Source organism: Antechinus flavipes, chromosome 4 (assembly GCF_016432865.1).
Source record: "Antechinus flavipes isolate AdamAnt ecotype Samford, QLD, Australia chromosome 4, AdamAnt_v2, whole genome shotgun sequence".
In the NCBI taxonomy this organism is placed as follows: Eukaryota; Metazoa; Chordata; class Mammalia; order Dasyuromorphia; family Dasyuridae; genus Antechinus; species Antechinus flavipes.
Window position 1 is genome coordinate 203,899,111 of NC_067401.1, and position 16,138 is coordinate 203,915,248.

Consider the following 16,138-nt stretch of genomic DNA (forward strand, 5'->3'; position numbering starts at 1 on the left):
TTAAAGGATATGTGAAAAAAAAAAAAGATATATCAATGCATTATTGGTGGAGCTACAGATAAAATTGTTCTGAAAACATATACAAACTTATACTAATAAGATTAACTACAAAATCCTACTATTTGGCATATATATCCCAAATAGGGGAATGGCCCATGCACCAAAAAATGTTTACAGGACCATTTTTTTTTGTTAGTAGCAAGGAGAGGAAACAAGTAAATATTCAATTGGGGAATGGCTAAAAAAGCTTTGGTATACATAGATAGAATGGAATGTTACTGTTCTATAAAAAAGGGTGAATAACAAATATAGAAAAACTCTAGAACATTTGCATGGCTCTGATGTAAAGTGAATAAAAAGAACCAGGAAAATAATATGCACAAGAACTACAATAATGTAAATGGATAGAATGACAAGAAAACAAATGAAATTAAATGTAGTGAAATGATAATAACTAAGTGTAGCCCCAAAGAAATGCTATATGAAGCCCTATATGAAGCCAGAAGTAGGAAACTATGGGCATTTCAGGTGGCTTTTTGGGAAGGGTTTAAAAGAGGGCTGTTTTGAGAAATGCAGGAGGTATAAAAATGCTGTAATAAACAAACAAATAGATTCAATCACTCACCCAACAATCATTAATTTATTTAGTACTTACTATTGTGCATGGCACTTGATTAAATGCTGGGATTATAAAAATGGGCTTTTAAAATAGTCCCTGTCTTCAAGGAGCTTATGGAAAAGAAATTTCATTCAAGATAATAGGAGAAGGTATGGGTAACCTCTAATGCTTGGTTTGATTCTTGATAATACTAAGTAAAACAAAACAAAACAAAACAAAAAAACACAATTTGCACTTACCACCTATATGACCCCCCCCCCCCCAAGCAAGTCACAACCTTTGAAGTAATCTCTAATGGAATTTGATCTATTAAAGTTTTCAATTTTCTCTTCATCTTATTTAAATGTATACATACTGTATCTTTCTTTCTTTCTCTTCTCTTTTCTTTTCTTTTTTTGCTGAGGCAATTGGAGTTAAGTGACTTGCCCAGGGTCAAACAGCTAGGAAGTGTTAAGTTTCTGAGGCCAGATTTGAACTCAGGTCCTCCTGACTGGTGTTCTATTCATTGTGCCCCTAGCTGTCCCCATACTGTATCTTTCCAGTGAAGTGTAAACTCTTTGAGAAGTTTCTCTTTTGTTGCTGTATCTCCACTGTCTATAATATATATATATACGCTATATATATATATATATACGCTATATATATATACGCTATATATATATACGCTATATATGTATATATATACATACTACACTATAGTGTCTTTGCAGTTTGTTATTTAGTCACTATTGATGAACTGAATTCAATCATTAAAATGAGGAGATTGGATTAGATATGGTCCTCTAAGGATTCCCTCCTCTAGGTGCCAGACTCTATTTTCTCTAAGTCCTAAGTAAGCCTTGTTTGAAACTCTTCATTGGACTTGTATGGAATTTTTGCTTACTTTCTGATCTATTCTATATTTGCTCAGTTAACCAAGTTCATATATTGGGATACCTTCTATATAGGAGTTGGGTGGAAAACCTCACCATTAACTTTAAAGACCCATTTCTTTTCATCAATCCTCTACACATCTACCATAGTACCTAGGTTCACTTTTCTCCACGAATTGAGCTTAACCCTCTCTAACCATCCACAACTCCATAATAGCTGCCTTGGGTGTGCCAATTCTTTCACACTAAAAACACCCTCTCCATTTCATATAGCTCCACAGTAGTTGTCTTACTTCTTGGTTAGGCTTCCCTTCCTCCCATATCTTGATAATTTTGGACAACTCCAACCTAGATATTCATAATCTACCTGAACTCATTTCTCAATAATTAACATCTCCACCTTGTCATAATGTAGTCCTCATCCCAGGGAATCAGAACCATCCAGATGCCACCATTCTTTGCCTACCATTGACTTGCTCCTATGTCTTTCCAATGACTTCCAATTCCCCTCTACTACCACACAAATAAACTTTACTCCTTTCCAATTTCATTCAAATAATATTTATCACTCAATCAAGATTCTGGTAGCTATTGTGTACTGATTTCAAGGATACTCTACTTTCTCTTCTGTAACAAATTCAGTGCCTGGCTCAGTCTTTCTTCCCTAACCCTAGAAATTCCTTCGTAATTCCAAATGAATTCAAAATTCCTTTTTCTAATCATCTCTTTAGTCATTCCTATCTCTTCTTCTGCTTTGCATACTCTTTGGCCATCAACCCCGAATTAGCTATGCTCCATATCTTGACTGTTTGATAAATTATTTCCCTCCTCCTTTCCTCCTCAGTTCCATATCCCCATATCCAATTACAGCAAATCTTCCTTGCCAAACTTCAGCCTTGGATTATTCATACATCTACTTCCTTTTCTCCTACTCAAGTACTACTGAATGAAGCTGGCAAACTCACAAAATTATGCTAACTAGGTCTGCTACAAATTTGTTACATAATCCCAACTGGGCCTTTCATTGTGGCAATGCAGTACTTTTTATACTTCTCTTAGTGATTCAATATCCCACTTTTTTCACAGTAGCTCTTATAAGCCTTTTCACCCTTTCTCAATCTGCCTATAAGCTTCCCCTTCCACTACCCTCTCAATGGAGAATCTTGCCTCATATTTCACTGAAAAAACAAACCATTTGCTGAGAATCTTTCTTATCCCTCATCTCACATCATTCAGATGACTTCTAATCTAATCTCTCTTACTTCATCCCTATCTCACACAAAGACATGGCCCTTCTCCTTGCCAAGACAAACTATTCAATGTGCATAAGGGATCTTGTTCCACATTGTCTTCCCAGAAGATTTCCCTTTCTATCATTCTTACTTTCTCACTAATCTTCAACACTGCATTGAAGATTGCATATTTACTGCCTATAAACACACTCATGTCATGTCTCCATCATCCTCAAAAGCTGTCTCTTGATCCGTCCGTAGATCCTTATTATGTTATATAGGTCTCCTCCTCTCATAGCTAAACTTTTTAAAAAGGTGATCTATACCTTTAAAAAGGTGCCTCCACTTTTTTCCCCCTAATTCTTTAAAGTCTGGCTTCCCATCCTATCAACAAATAACTCTCTCCAGAGTTACCAATGATCTCTTAATTACCAAATCTAATGGTAATTTCCCAGTCTTCATCCTTCTTGATTTTTTTTTTTTTTTTTTTTGCTGTGACAATTGGAGTTAAGTGACTTGACCAGGGTCACAAAGCTAGGAAGTGTTAAGTGAATTGAGACCAGATTTGAATTCAGGTCCTCCTGACTTCAGGGCTGGTATTCTATCCAACTAGCTGCCCCTACCCTTAATCTTTCTACAGCTTCTGACACTTTGTTTTCTCTATGTTTCTGTGTCACTAGTCTTTATTGGATCTCTTCCCTTCTGTCTGATTGCTTCTGCTCATGATTTCTATTGGATCTTCATCCACATTACACAAACTGATTGTGGGTACATTCTAAGGATATTTTGTCTTTTCTCTCTACCCTATTTCAGTTGATGATCCTCAAATCCTCCTCACTCACTCTTAACATATCCAAATCACTTGGTAAATTTATTGATTCTACCTTCATCACAACTTTCATGTTGACCCCCTTTTCTTTTCTGACAATGCCACTATCCTGGTGCAGGCCCTCATCACTTTAATCTTTAGACTTTTGCTATATAACCTGCTAGTTGGTGCTCCTGCCTCAAGTCTTTCCCCACTCCAGTGGGGAACTGCTCAGTACTTAAATTGATTTTCCTAAAGTGCAGGTCTGACCAAATCATATCCCTATTCGTTAAATTTCAGTGGCTCTCACCATAGAATCACTAAGTTCTCCATTTGGCTGTATAACCTGATTCCTTCTTTCTTACCCTTTCAAGCCTTCTTACACCTTAATCTCTTCCACATTCTCTGTAATTCAGGGAAACTGGCCTACTTGGTGTTCTAAGAAACCCTATCTCCTGATTCCTGGAATTTTCAATGGCTATGCCCTTTGTCTGGAACTTTTTTGTTTCATCTCTACCCTCCTAGCTTGCCTGGCTCCCTGCAAATATCATTTAATATCCAACCTTCTTGAAGAAGCCATTCCCAAAGTTTTTTTGTCTTTTTTTTTTATCTTAGTACCTTCTCTGAAAGATAATCTCTAATCTATATATAACATCATGTTTGTACAAAGATAGTGTCATGTTGTCTCTCCCATTAAGACTGTAAGCTTCCTGAAAGCAGGGACTGATTTTTGCCTTTGTTTGTATCCTTAGGACTTATCAGCAAGCTATACAACAAAGACCAGATGTTTATTAAGTGCTTGCTAAGTGGACATAAATCTCCTTCTTGGCCTAATTTAATCTGTATCATTTAAAAATTGGGGTAGGAAACAAAACCAATGCAGCCAAAATTACAAAGGAAGCAGAAAGCTGGTAATTCCCCCCTCCCCCGCCCCAGGCAATTGGGGTTAAGTGACTTGCCCAAGGTCACACAGCTAAGAAGTGTTAAATGTCTGAGGCCAGTTTTGAACTCAGGTCCTCCTGACTTCAGGGCTGATGCTCTATTCACTATACCACCTAGATCCCTAAATTTTTTTTTTACAGATAGTGTTTCTGATAAATGCCTCATTTCTAAAATATATAGAGAACTGACTCAAATTTTTAAGAATGAAAGTCCTTCCCCAATTAATAAATGGGCAAAAGATATGAACAATTTTCAGATGAAGAAATTAAAAGCCATTTCCAGTCATTTGAAAAAAATGTTCTAAATCATTACTAATTTAGAGAAATGTAAATTAAGACAACTCTGTGATACCACTTCACACCTTTTAGATTGGCTAAGATGACAGGAAAAGATAATGTTGAAGGAGATGTGAGAAAATTGGGACACTGATGCATTGTTGGTGGAGCTGTAAAATAATCCAACTACTGTGAAGAGCAATTTGGAACTATGCCCAAAAGAGCTATAAAACTATGCATACCCTTTGATCTAACAGTGTCATTACTGGATCTCCCAAAGAGATAATAAAAGAGGAAAAAGGACCCACATATGCAAAAATGTTTGTAGCAGCCTTTTTTGTGATGGGAATGCCTGTCAGTTGGGAAATAGCTGAATAAGTTATACATGAATGTAAGGAAATATTATCCTATAAGAAATGATGAGGAAGCTGATTTTAGAAAAGCTTGGAAAGACTTAGATGAATTGATGTTAAGTGAGGCAAGCAGAACCAAGAGAACATTATACATAGTATTTTTTTAAATCCATGCAGCTGCATACAATCCACATAAAATTATATGATGATCAACTGTGACAAAACTTAGCACTGCTCAATAATGTAGTAATTCAAGGCAATTCTAATAGACTTAGGATGGAAAATGCCATCTGCATTCAGAGAAAAAAACATGGAGACTGAACACGGATTAAAGCATAATTTGTTTACTTTTTTCCTTTCTCATTTTTTCCCTTTGGGTCTAATTTTTCTTGCACAACACAACAAATATGGAAATATATTTAAAAGAACTGAACATATTTAATCTATATCAGATTATTGCTGCTTTGGAAAGAGGGGAGTTAAGGGAAGAAGGGAGAAAAAAGATATGTGTATGTATGTAAAAGTGAGGCTGTGTATGTGTGTATATGTATATATCAATATATGAATATATAAATATATCCTTTCTTAATTATGGCCTGCTTAGGGGAAGTGGGGAAATGGGAAGGGAAAATTTTTAAAAATTGGGGTAGGAAAGTATAAGAAGATTGGGGAAAGGAAAATGGTGTCCAATACCTAATCCTTTTTTTATGCCAATCCCAAACCATCTCTTTTACATATACATATTTTTAACTGGAGACAATTTTTCTGATTTCTAAAAAAAATAAAAAATAAAAAATAAAAATAATTTAAGTAGGGGCCAATTTCTTACTTACCCATCTTCATTTTCTTCCATATTATTATTGATTCAGTAGATTTTTTTTAATCCACAACCTAGAAAGAAACACAACCTATAAGTTTGAGCTGATATATTTCAACAAAAAAGATTAATTCTATATGTTTTTATTTTCCAGATTAAAAAATAATTTCAGTCTCACAATATAAAGTTGAATTAATCCCTCCACCCATCATCAAAATGGAAGTAGTACTCTTGAGATAAAACAATGGATTTCACATAAATCAAGGGCTTTTATGGAATTTAAGTCAAAACATCTTTGGAATTCCTCTCTGAAGACAGAGCAACCTTTAAGGATTAAAGATTTACTTATAGGATCATGGATTTAGATAGCTGATGGCATCTTCAAGATTATGTAATCCAACCTCATTCTACAAATGAGAAAAAAATGAATATTTGCTGACGTCAAAAGACATAGCTATGTGGCAGAGCTGACCCCAGATTCTTTTTTTATTGTATCCAATGCTCACATTTCCATGAAATGGACCTCCACCTTTGTTGTACAACATCTCAAAAGTAGTTCACTATTTCATTTCTTGAATTTTGTAGCAGTCAGAGGAAAAAAAAAAAGCTTTTCAAAAACATTATCACACTTCTTGCTGGCTAAAACAGCTTTGGCAAAATTAAATATGTTCAAGCAAAAGGCAATATAACTGCTATCTTTTGGGCTCTTTTGACCATTTTTTTAAATCAATGCTGTCCAGCTATGACCAAGAGGGACTTGAAATGTCAATTCTAGATAAAAAGAATATTAAATGGAAATGTACATGTAGATTGGTCAAAAATATTCTAATGTATATATAAATTGGCAAGCGATAGTATTTCAAGCTTTTGACACTTTCCAAGTCAAGATTCAGCAAAAATTGGGGCTGAAAGAGCCAATTAAAATTGTACTGCTTAATTCAACTAAATTACCACAAATTCAAATTAGAAGTACCAAGCTCATATAGTAAATACCCCTTCAATAGTAAATGGATATAAAATGAAGGAATGTCCCAGTGCCAAGGATACTGGCTTCTAGCTGGCCACTAACTTGCTATGTGACCCTGGGCAAGACAATTTATTTCTGTAGACTTCAGTTTACTTATATATAATGTGCTTTCACCTTATATATAAATACACTTAGAGATTAGATGATATCTAAGGTCCCCGAAAAAGCTAACATTCCAAAGTTCCACTTTAAAATTCTGGCTAAGAGGAAACTGAAAGTCCATCTTATTCTAATTTTTTTTTTTTGGGGGGAGGGTAAATAAAGACTTTAAGAACAGATCTTTTATGTCAAAATGTGGTAAATTTTAATCCTATATGGAGCTAAAATGGTAACATCTCTGACAAATAATTATGCTTGAGATTCAATAATACAAATAAATCAGAAGTCTTTGAAGTTATTACTATATCAGGTTAAAATGTATTTTTGTCCTGATTTGCAATATCTGTATTTAAAAACAAATTTATAATATTAAAAAATATTCTTAATACAGTTCCCACTAATAATGATATTTAAACTACTAAAACAAATACTGATAATTTGGAGGTACTAGGAAAGGGGGAAATTTATACAGATTAAGAAATGAATGGGGAAGAGAGACAACTATAATCTTGACCTAAGCATGATTTTTCCTCGTAAACAAATGAGAAACATATATAGGAGAGACTCCATTGTTTTATAATATACAACTTGCCAAATGTCATTCCATCACTTTTCACTGATAATTCACTAGCAGCCGGTCACAGAATATATGTTTACTCCCAAGTGAAACTTTCTTGTTGATTACCTCAACTATCAAGCTTGTCATCTGTTCACTGCATGTAGTCATTTTCAAGGTATGAACAGGTTAAAAAATTCACTCAGGAAATATTTATACAACTTATATTCATTATGACCAAACAATGAAAGTTGTAATCACAGTGTGTGTATGGCCAAAGGCACAGAATGAAATTTCCCTTCTTCAGATATTCCTCCAATATTAATCTAATCAAATAAGGAAAACTGAGTCTAACATAACTGACAGTATGGATCTACATTTCATACAAAGCAGGTTGTATCAAACTCTTCAAGAAAATATAAAAAATGATTATAAATTCATTGTGGGCATGTAAGGAAGTTAAGTTAATGGTATGTGTTTTTAAAAAATTCTGGATATATGCCAACCAGGAAAATGTTAGAAAGTTAGAAAGACTGTATGATGAATGAAAAGGGCACTAGCTATTTGGATTAGAAGACTTTACATTTACTTACTAACTTCATAACTTAACCCCTCTAAGTCTGTGTGTCCTCATTGTAAAGAAGATATTACTTTCTAATAATGATAGTTCAGAGTTACATAATACTTTAACAATTCATATTTAGCACACTAATTCAGATATTGTTATTACAATGAATTGCAAGTTTTTCCACATACAACTTCTTATGCTATATTTTTTTACAATGGCAGTCTTAATGTTGTTATCTCTTATAAAATTAGGTTAGATTAGAAGATTCCAAATTCCTTTATAGTTCTAAAGTCCTATGATTTTGATATTATGCCTCCTTAGGCAGAATGGTTCTGCCTCAACCATGTAGTATATTTTCAAATAAGGGTGAATTTAAAGAATTTTGAGACTTGAAAAGCTTTCAAATCCATCTTTCTCTGCCCTTCATAATCTACAACACTAAGCAATTAATTATTAATTACATGCAAATACTTGTATGTCAGATATGATATGCTAAATACTTGGAATTCAAATATTCTCATAAGGAACAATAAGGGAAACAACATGAATACAATATAAATACAAACAATAGATACAAATCAAATACAAGCTAACCTTGAAAGAGAAAATCCAAGTATTTGCATGTAATTAATACTTAATTGTTTAGTGTTGTAGAGGAGAAAATGAGGGATCTTCTGCATCATGGTTCTTGAGCTAAGTCTTGAAAGAAACCTGGGATTCCAGGAGGTAGAAATATTCCAGGATTCTAGGAGCATACCAGGCAAGGAAGACAATCAAAGAAAAGTACAGAGAAGGGAGATAGGTCATCCATCAGGTGAGGAACAGTAAATAATGCAGGGTAGCTGGATCACAGAGAACATGGAAGTAATATATAAATTGATTCAGGTTGAAAAGAGCTTTAAAAGTGCCAGTCTATATTTGGTTCTACACATAACAGGGATCCACTGAAATTTGAGGAGAGAGGCCACCGATGCCTTAGATGAAAATCATCTTGGCAGGGAGAGAACAATTGAAAAGGCTAATGCAAAAATTAAGGCATAAAATGATGAGGGTCTGAACTAGGATAGTAGTTGATAGGATAGAGCTGGAAATAAGAACTGGCAAATGATTGAATATGTGGGATAAATCAGAGTGAAGAGTCAAAGATGAAACAATCACAAGATTTAATAGTAATACTTAACAGAAAACTGGAACATCTTTTGAACCATCCACTTATTTTGACCTGGTCTCATTCAGAAGAATTTATAAGAAAGTGAGGTTAGGATCAGTTTATAAGCATACACACACACACACACACACACACATATTATGTCTATATCTATATATAGTCTATTGGAATAGCTAGATGGTGCAACGTATTGAGCACAAGGCCTGGAATCAGGAGGATCTCAGTTTGAATCTGGTCTTAGACACTTGCTACTGTGGTATCCTGAACAAGTTACTTAACTCCTATTTGCCTCAGTTCAACTGCAAAATGCATTGGAGAAGGAAATGCCAAACCATTTTAGTATTTTTGCCAAGAAAACACCATGGATAAAATCCATGGGATCACAGCGAGTCAGACATGATTGAACAACAAATTTTTAGGAGGCTGCTAGGTGGCTTGATGGATAGAGCTCTGGACTTGGAAATAGGAAGACCTGGGTTCAAATTCAGTCTCAGACCCTTGTCAGTTTTTTGACTGTGAGAACTTGTCATTTAACCTGTCTTAATGGGAAGGAAATGGCACTCCAGTATCTTTGCCGAGAAAAATGCATGGATAGTAGAGGCATGCTATGGTCTGTGTTGTCATGAAGAGTCAGACATTACTAAACAACTTGAATGAGTAGTCAGAACTCTCCAGAGAAGCTGTACATGTTCCCTCTTGTACTACTATAGAATAGAAACCCCTATCCTCCATCCCACTAGATTCACAGCTTTTAGGGCAGCTAGGTGGTGCAGTGGATAGAGCACCATCTCTGAAGTCAGGAGGATCTGATTCACAGCTTTTGAACCAGAGGCTTTTAGATAATCAGTTGGATGCATTGGTTGGGCAAGAATCATATAAGCATTATATTTAAGTCATGTTACAATGAGTGAAAAAAATTAAGTGGGAATCAGTATTTAACCAAATCAAACAATCAGCATAGTTGAAGGCCTGGAATCCTATAAAACCAAGGGAGAAAAAAAATCTCAAAAATAAATTCTAAAGCTAACCATCCATTCTCAAAAATTCAGTTCTTAGTTTTATCTGGTTATCCACCCAAGGGCCACAATGTTGCTAGCTGAGAGAATGTCAGATTCCAAAACTGGCAAAGAGATATGTGCTAAATAACCCTGGACTAGGCACTTGAACTCTCGGGTCCTAAATTTGTTCTCTGTAAAACAGAAGCCTTTAGTCTAGATATACAATTTCACATATAGATGTCATCAATAAATGCTTATTGATTGAATAAATTTATAAGATTCCTTTCAGCTCTTAACACCCCATGATTTTACATAGTATTGAGAAGCTAACAAAAGTAGAAGGAATTTTAGCATAGGAAAATTTCTTGATATCAGAAAAAAGTAAAGGTAAGTATAACAATGAAAATATAGATTATCAAGGCTCCAAATAGCAGTGATAGGCAATTGATAATACTATGGGAATACCTGAGGAACTTTATAACTCCATATTATTTCATTCACATTTCCTCTCTTTTATCCATTCCTTTTCTTCTACTTTTTTTTTTAATTTGTCTGTGCTTTAGACTTTCTAGTGGCACCCACTGATAATGCTGTGTCAAAGGTGAAAAAAAATTAAAGAGTTCCTTTTTAGAACAACATTTAATTCAGAATAATTTTAAAATGCCATCATAATCAAAAGCAGGTTAATTAAGGTAGTCATCTAGAGTTAGAAGGCCCTCATATTCCAAAGATAATTGGTATCAAAGAAAGTTTACTTTAAATATATACTTGGAGCAAGGTTCATTTCATTACAGTTTTAACATCTCAAAAAAGAAAACTAAAAATTATTTAAAATAAGCTTATTTAATATTTGTGAAAATTTAGGTTTCAATTACATTTTTTTCCCCCTGAGACAATTGGGGTTAAGTGACTTGTCCAGGGTTACACAGCTAGGAAATGTTAAGTGTCTGAGACCAGATTTGAACTCGGGTCCTCCTGACTTCAGGGCTAGTGCTCTATCCACTGAGCCACCTAGCTGCCCCTGCAATTAAATTCTTAGAAAGAATAAGGAATGAGCCAAGCATTGATTTATTTTTTTGGGAGGGAGCAAAATGTAAGAGAACATGATACAATATTCTTCCCTTTGTGCTGACTTTCATAGTATCAGAAGATGGTTATTTAAAAAAAAAAACAAACAAACAAAAAACCAAAAAAAACCTTTGGTTCTTCCTTTTTTCTTTTTAAAGCATTAAAACTTAAAAAAAAAAAATTTTTTTGGTTCCAAATTTTCTCTCCCCCATTGAATAAGTTGTGAAAATCAAAATCTATTTCAAATATGTATAGTCATACAAAACAAATTTTCACATTAGCTATGTTTCACCCTTTCCTGACCAAAAACAAAGGAAAAGAGGGAAGAAAGATGCTTTTAACTTACATTCAGAGTTCCATCAATTCTGTGTACATGACAAGCATTTTTCATCACAAATCCTTTGGAACTTAAGTGTTGTGTTCATCATTTACTAAGTGTTTCAAAGTTGATTATCTACTACCAGTAATGAGTATATGATTGTTCTGATTATGCTCAATTCACTTTATATTAATTCATAGAGTCAATCCTCAGGTTTTTTGAAACCAACCCTCCTCACCACTTCTTATAGCGTAATAGCATGTCATCACATATATATGCCATATTTTATTTCAGTCATTCCCAAACTGATACAGTCTCTTAATTCTTTGCCACCATTAAGAACTGCTACAAATATTTTTGTACATATATGGATTTGTTACTTCTTTCTTAATCTCATTGGGGTATAAAAGTTTAATTTTCCCAAAGATCTCTTTTCTTTGTTATTAAAAATCATTCTCTTTTGAAAATAATGTTAATGTAGGGGAATATTATGCTAGTGTTAGGGGAAGGAAGGTAATTGGCTTCATAAAGTCATTTCCCTAGTGAATATTTCCTATTTTGAAAACATTGGCTTTCCAACTAATAGAGAAATAATATTCTATGGTGGCTAGAGTGTTAGCTAGCTCTAATCAGAATCAGTAAGACTTATATTCAAATCATGTATTTTTCCTAATAGCCTCAGAAGGAAGCACATTCTAATTGTATGACCACTGAGCAAATCACAAAGGTCTATCCCAAGTAACTTCATAATACTATGCAAATTGCTTAAAAGTTGAAGGTTTTCATTGGTAGAAAATATTTGTTCACTTGGGAGTATGATATACTAATGAAATAATAAGCCCCACCAAAAAAATGTAAATAATGATGAACTCTTAGATAATTTTTAAAAAAAGTAGAAAATTGAATCAAACAAATATGCTATAATCACAAGAAGAATTGTCTTGCATTCATAAAAATTTAGTAAATCTGTTTTCTGATTCTTCCCAATCGACTCTTGCATTTATTTCATTTTTCTGGGAATATAAGGTCATAGTAAAATGAGTTCACCAAATTTTCATAATTTATCAGATACCAAGTTAAAAGATCTAGCAAATTTTATCTTCCAAAATTAAGCAATTATGGTTATACTTTGTGGCCCAAGGAAGCTTATCCTAGTATAGTCAATCTTAGTTAACTAGCATTTATTAATAACATTATTTACACCTACTTAGTCATTTTTTTCAGATGTGTCCAACTCTTCATGACCCCATTTAGGGTTTTCTTGGCAAAAATACTGAAATGGTTTGCTGTTTCCTTCTCTAGCTCATTTTGTAGATGAGGAAACTGAGCAAACAGATTAAATAACTTACCTAGGTCACAGCTAGTTTTGAATTCAGATTTGAACTTAGGAAGATGAGTCTTCCTCATTCCAGGCACTCTCTTTATTGCACCATTTAGCTCTCTATGCAAGATAAGATTTAATCACAATTCTAGATTTTTAACAATATGAATACCATTCTTCCTTTCCTCTAGTCATTTTTGGATTACTAGAATAACTGTTCCTTTTTCACACTTATTTGTACTTTTGTACAAAGTTCTCATTCTAAATGCTATCAGTGAAAAGGAATGGGAAAAGGTACTAGGTAAAAAGAAATAGAAATATCAATGTGGAATATTTTTACAAATATATAAAAGTTGCTAAAACTCTGATCACTTTATAACCAAGATTAACCACTTTTCTTTGGCCTTATTTAACATGAACTTTGTCTTTTATGTGACTGGGCTTAGAAGAGTAATACAGGTATAAATTCTGGAGCACCAACCAAAAAACAAATCATTTTTTGGAACTTTTTTGAAATGCAAAAGCTGCTTGGGTAGCATTTACACTAGATTTACAATGTGCAATAATAGAGATGATATTCTGTCTAACTGACAAGTAAATTGTTTTCTTCCTGTAATTGACAAGTGAAAAGCATGTTCAACATTGGAATATAAAATTTAGTCCACACATTTTTCCCCCTTATATTTCCCCACACTCCATCCCCTAAAAAAAATTATTTCAGGTTTTTCCAAATTTTGAATCCTTGGCAAATATACTCCTCTTACTTTTTAATTTTGGTTATCTATATCATATTCTTCTTTTGGCATCTCACCACTGCATTCATGCTGATATTTTATTCTTAATCCTCTTCTCCCCAGTTCCCTTCTGACATTTCACTTTGCCTTCCTTCCTCTCGTCTATATTTTTTCATAGCAGAACATATAATTTCACATTGATACTCTTAGCTTCATTTAGCTAGTATGTATTAAGGGCCTACTATACTCAAGCCACTGTTCTAAAGAAAGTATTTACATAAGACAAAAGACCCTGTCCTCAAGGAGCAAAAGGGTAACATATAAACACAAATAACTATAATATACAATCTTATATGATAAGCATATTAAGAGGATTAGGTTTCCTCAAATAGGAATAGCTAGGTGGCATAGTAGATAGAGCACCAGCCCTGAAGTCAGGAGGACCCGAGTTCAAAAGTACAATCAGACATCTAACACTTCCTAGCTGTGTGACCCTGGGCAAACCCCAATTGCCTCAGCCAAAATAAATAAATAAATAAAAAGGTTTCCTCAAAAAAAAATCTGATTGGAATCAATAAAATGGCATTCAGATCTATTTAAAGCAATTGGAGCACAGTGTGTTCCCTAATCTAATAACTATATTCTCAAGCAACTAAAGACACAAATTGCTTTCTTTAAAATTCCCAAAAGAGACAGAAGGATTAAGAGAGCTTTTGTTCATGGATGACCAAAATTTGCTGTGAAGAAATTTCTGAGAGTTTCCTTATCATTCTTCTAGAAAAATGCCATGATTAATATTTTGCTGAAAGGGAGGAAAATTACTATTTAATATTCCTCACTTAGAAAAGCTATTTGGTCAAAAGTTCTAGGGCTTTGAGTGTCTTGCAATAGATTTTTGACAGGTAAAAGAAACAAAGAAAGTAACCACATTTCCAATGCATGCCTGCCAGATCTCTCTGGCAAAGCACAACTGTCACTAACCATCCATCAAAAAAGCCAACCTCTTGGGATTTTATTTTACTTGCCTAATATCCTGGTCATAAATGGCAGGTTAATACTGCCTTGAAGACACAAGAGCTTGTAAGTAAAAGGAATTCCCTATAACTGAAATATAAAATTAGTTAAGCTAAAGTTAAACTTGGTTTAAAGAACATTCAAAATCTTTCACGATGAGTAAGTGCAAACAAATGTTTATGAAACATTTTAGCTTACACAGGAGCAATGTCAATAGTAAAATCTGCTATTTTGAATTCCTATTCCACTACACTGCTAAAATATGAGTTTAATTTTTATACTCATCACATGACAAATATTTATATAATTTGAGTTGTCCAGAAAGCATTCAAATCATCTAAAAAAATTTTTTTATTGTTAACAATTCAGAAATCCAGAGCTAATAAGACATATTGTTAAAATTAGTCATAAAATGTTTGTTTTCTTGAAGAATAAATAATAATTCTCAACAGAAAATTAATTTAAATGGACAAAAAATTCATTAATTCAGTATCAATGATTAGCTTACAATAACAAAAAAATAGGGGATATGTAAAGTTTTTTCTCCTTGGTAAATTTCAGTAAAAAACTAGCCTGAACCAGTCAGTCAGTTCCTTTCTACCAAACTGTGAATCTCAGTTTCTGCTTTTTAAACCCTGCTCCACTAATTATAGATGTCTCTAGCCAGTTATACTGGGGGGAAAAGGAGGAAGGAGAAGAAAACTATAACTCATTAAAACACCAGCAACAAATGGCTTTAAAATAAGCCACATTACCAAGGTAAATTATGATGGATCACTTTTTTTTTTTTTTTTTTTTTTTTGCTGAGGCAACTGGATTTAAGTGACTTGCCCAAGGTCACACAGATAGGAAGTATTAAATGTCTGAGGCCAAATTTGCTTCTGACTTCAGGGCTGGTACTCTATCCACTTCACCACCTAGCTGCCCCTCTGATGGATCATTTTTGAAAACTATATTAAAAAAATGACTAACTCATCAGCTCAAAAATGAAAGTCCATATAAAAATTCTTACATGTTATAATGGGAAAGAAGACTGTATTTCTGTATTACCACTTATCTTTTTTTAATAAAAGGAAATTTAAAAAATAAATTCCAACATTAAGGTTTAGATATATATATATATATATTCAGTTCATCCAATAATTTTCTTTAAAGTTTTAAAGCTCATCTGAGATGTGACTGAAACAAATAATGTACATGATTCAAAAACTGATACAAGGTTTATAATACCCCTACTAAAATTCCTCTCAGATGGCTCCCCATGAAATGCAAGCAATAGTGGAATCAAGAGTTCTCAAAAGAAGAAATATATTTAGTATTTAATATTAACTATATTAAAGTTAGTTAT

General features: G+C 33.5%; 1 protein-coding gene and 1 pseudogene across 6 annotated transcripts in view; one reads left to right on the forward strand and one right to left on the reverse strand.

Annotated features, from left to right (window-relative positions):
* USP49 (ubiquitin specific peptidase 49) overlaps positions 1 to 16,138 on the reverse strand; it is a 126,201-nt gene that overhangs the window by 76,258 nt on the left and 33,805 nt on the right. For 5 of the 6 annotated variants that reach the window (XM_051996925.1, XM_051996926.1, XM_051996921.1 and 2 more), the window contains exons 1-2: positions 7,730 to 7,778; positions 5,935 to 5,992 (exon numbers count right to left, since the gene is read on the reverse strand). The gene's annotated coding sequence lies outside the window, so the exon portion shown is untranslated. Of the gene's footprint in view, positions 1 to 5,934; positions 5,993 to 7,729; positions 7,779 to 16,138 lie in introns of those variants that run through there. The other variant, XM_051996923.1, reaches the window with a different exon arrangement.
* LOC127561440 (exosome complex component RRP43-like) overlaps positions 1 to 16,138 on the forward strand; it is an 84,922-nt pseudogene that overhangs the window by 34,301 nt on the left and 34,483 nt on the right.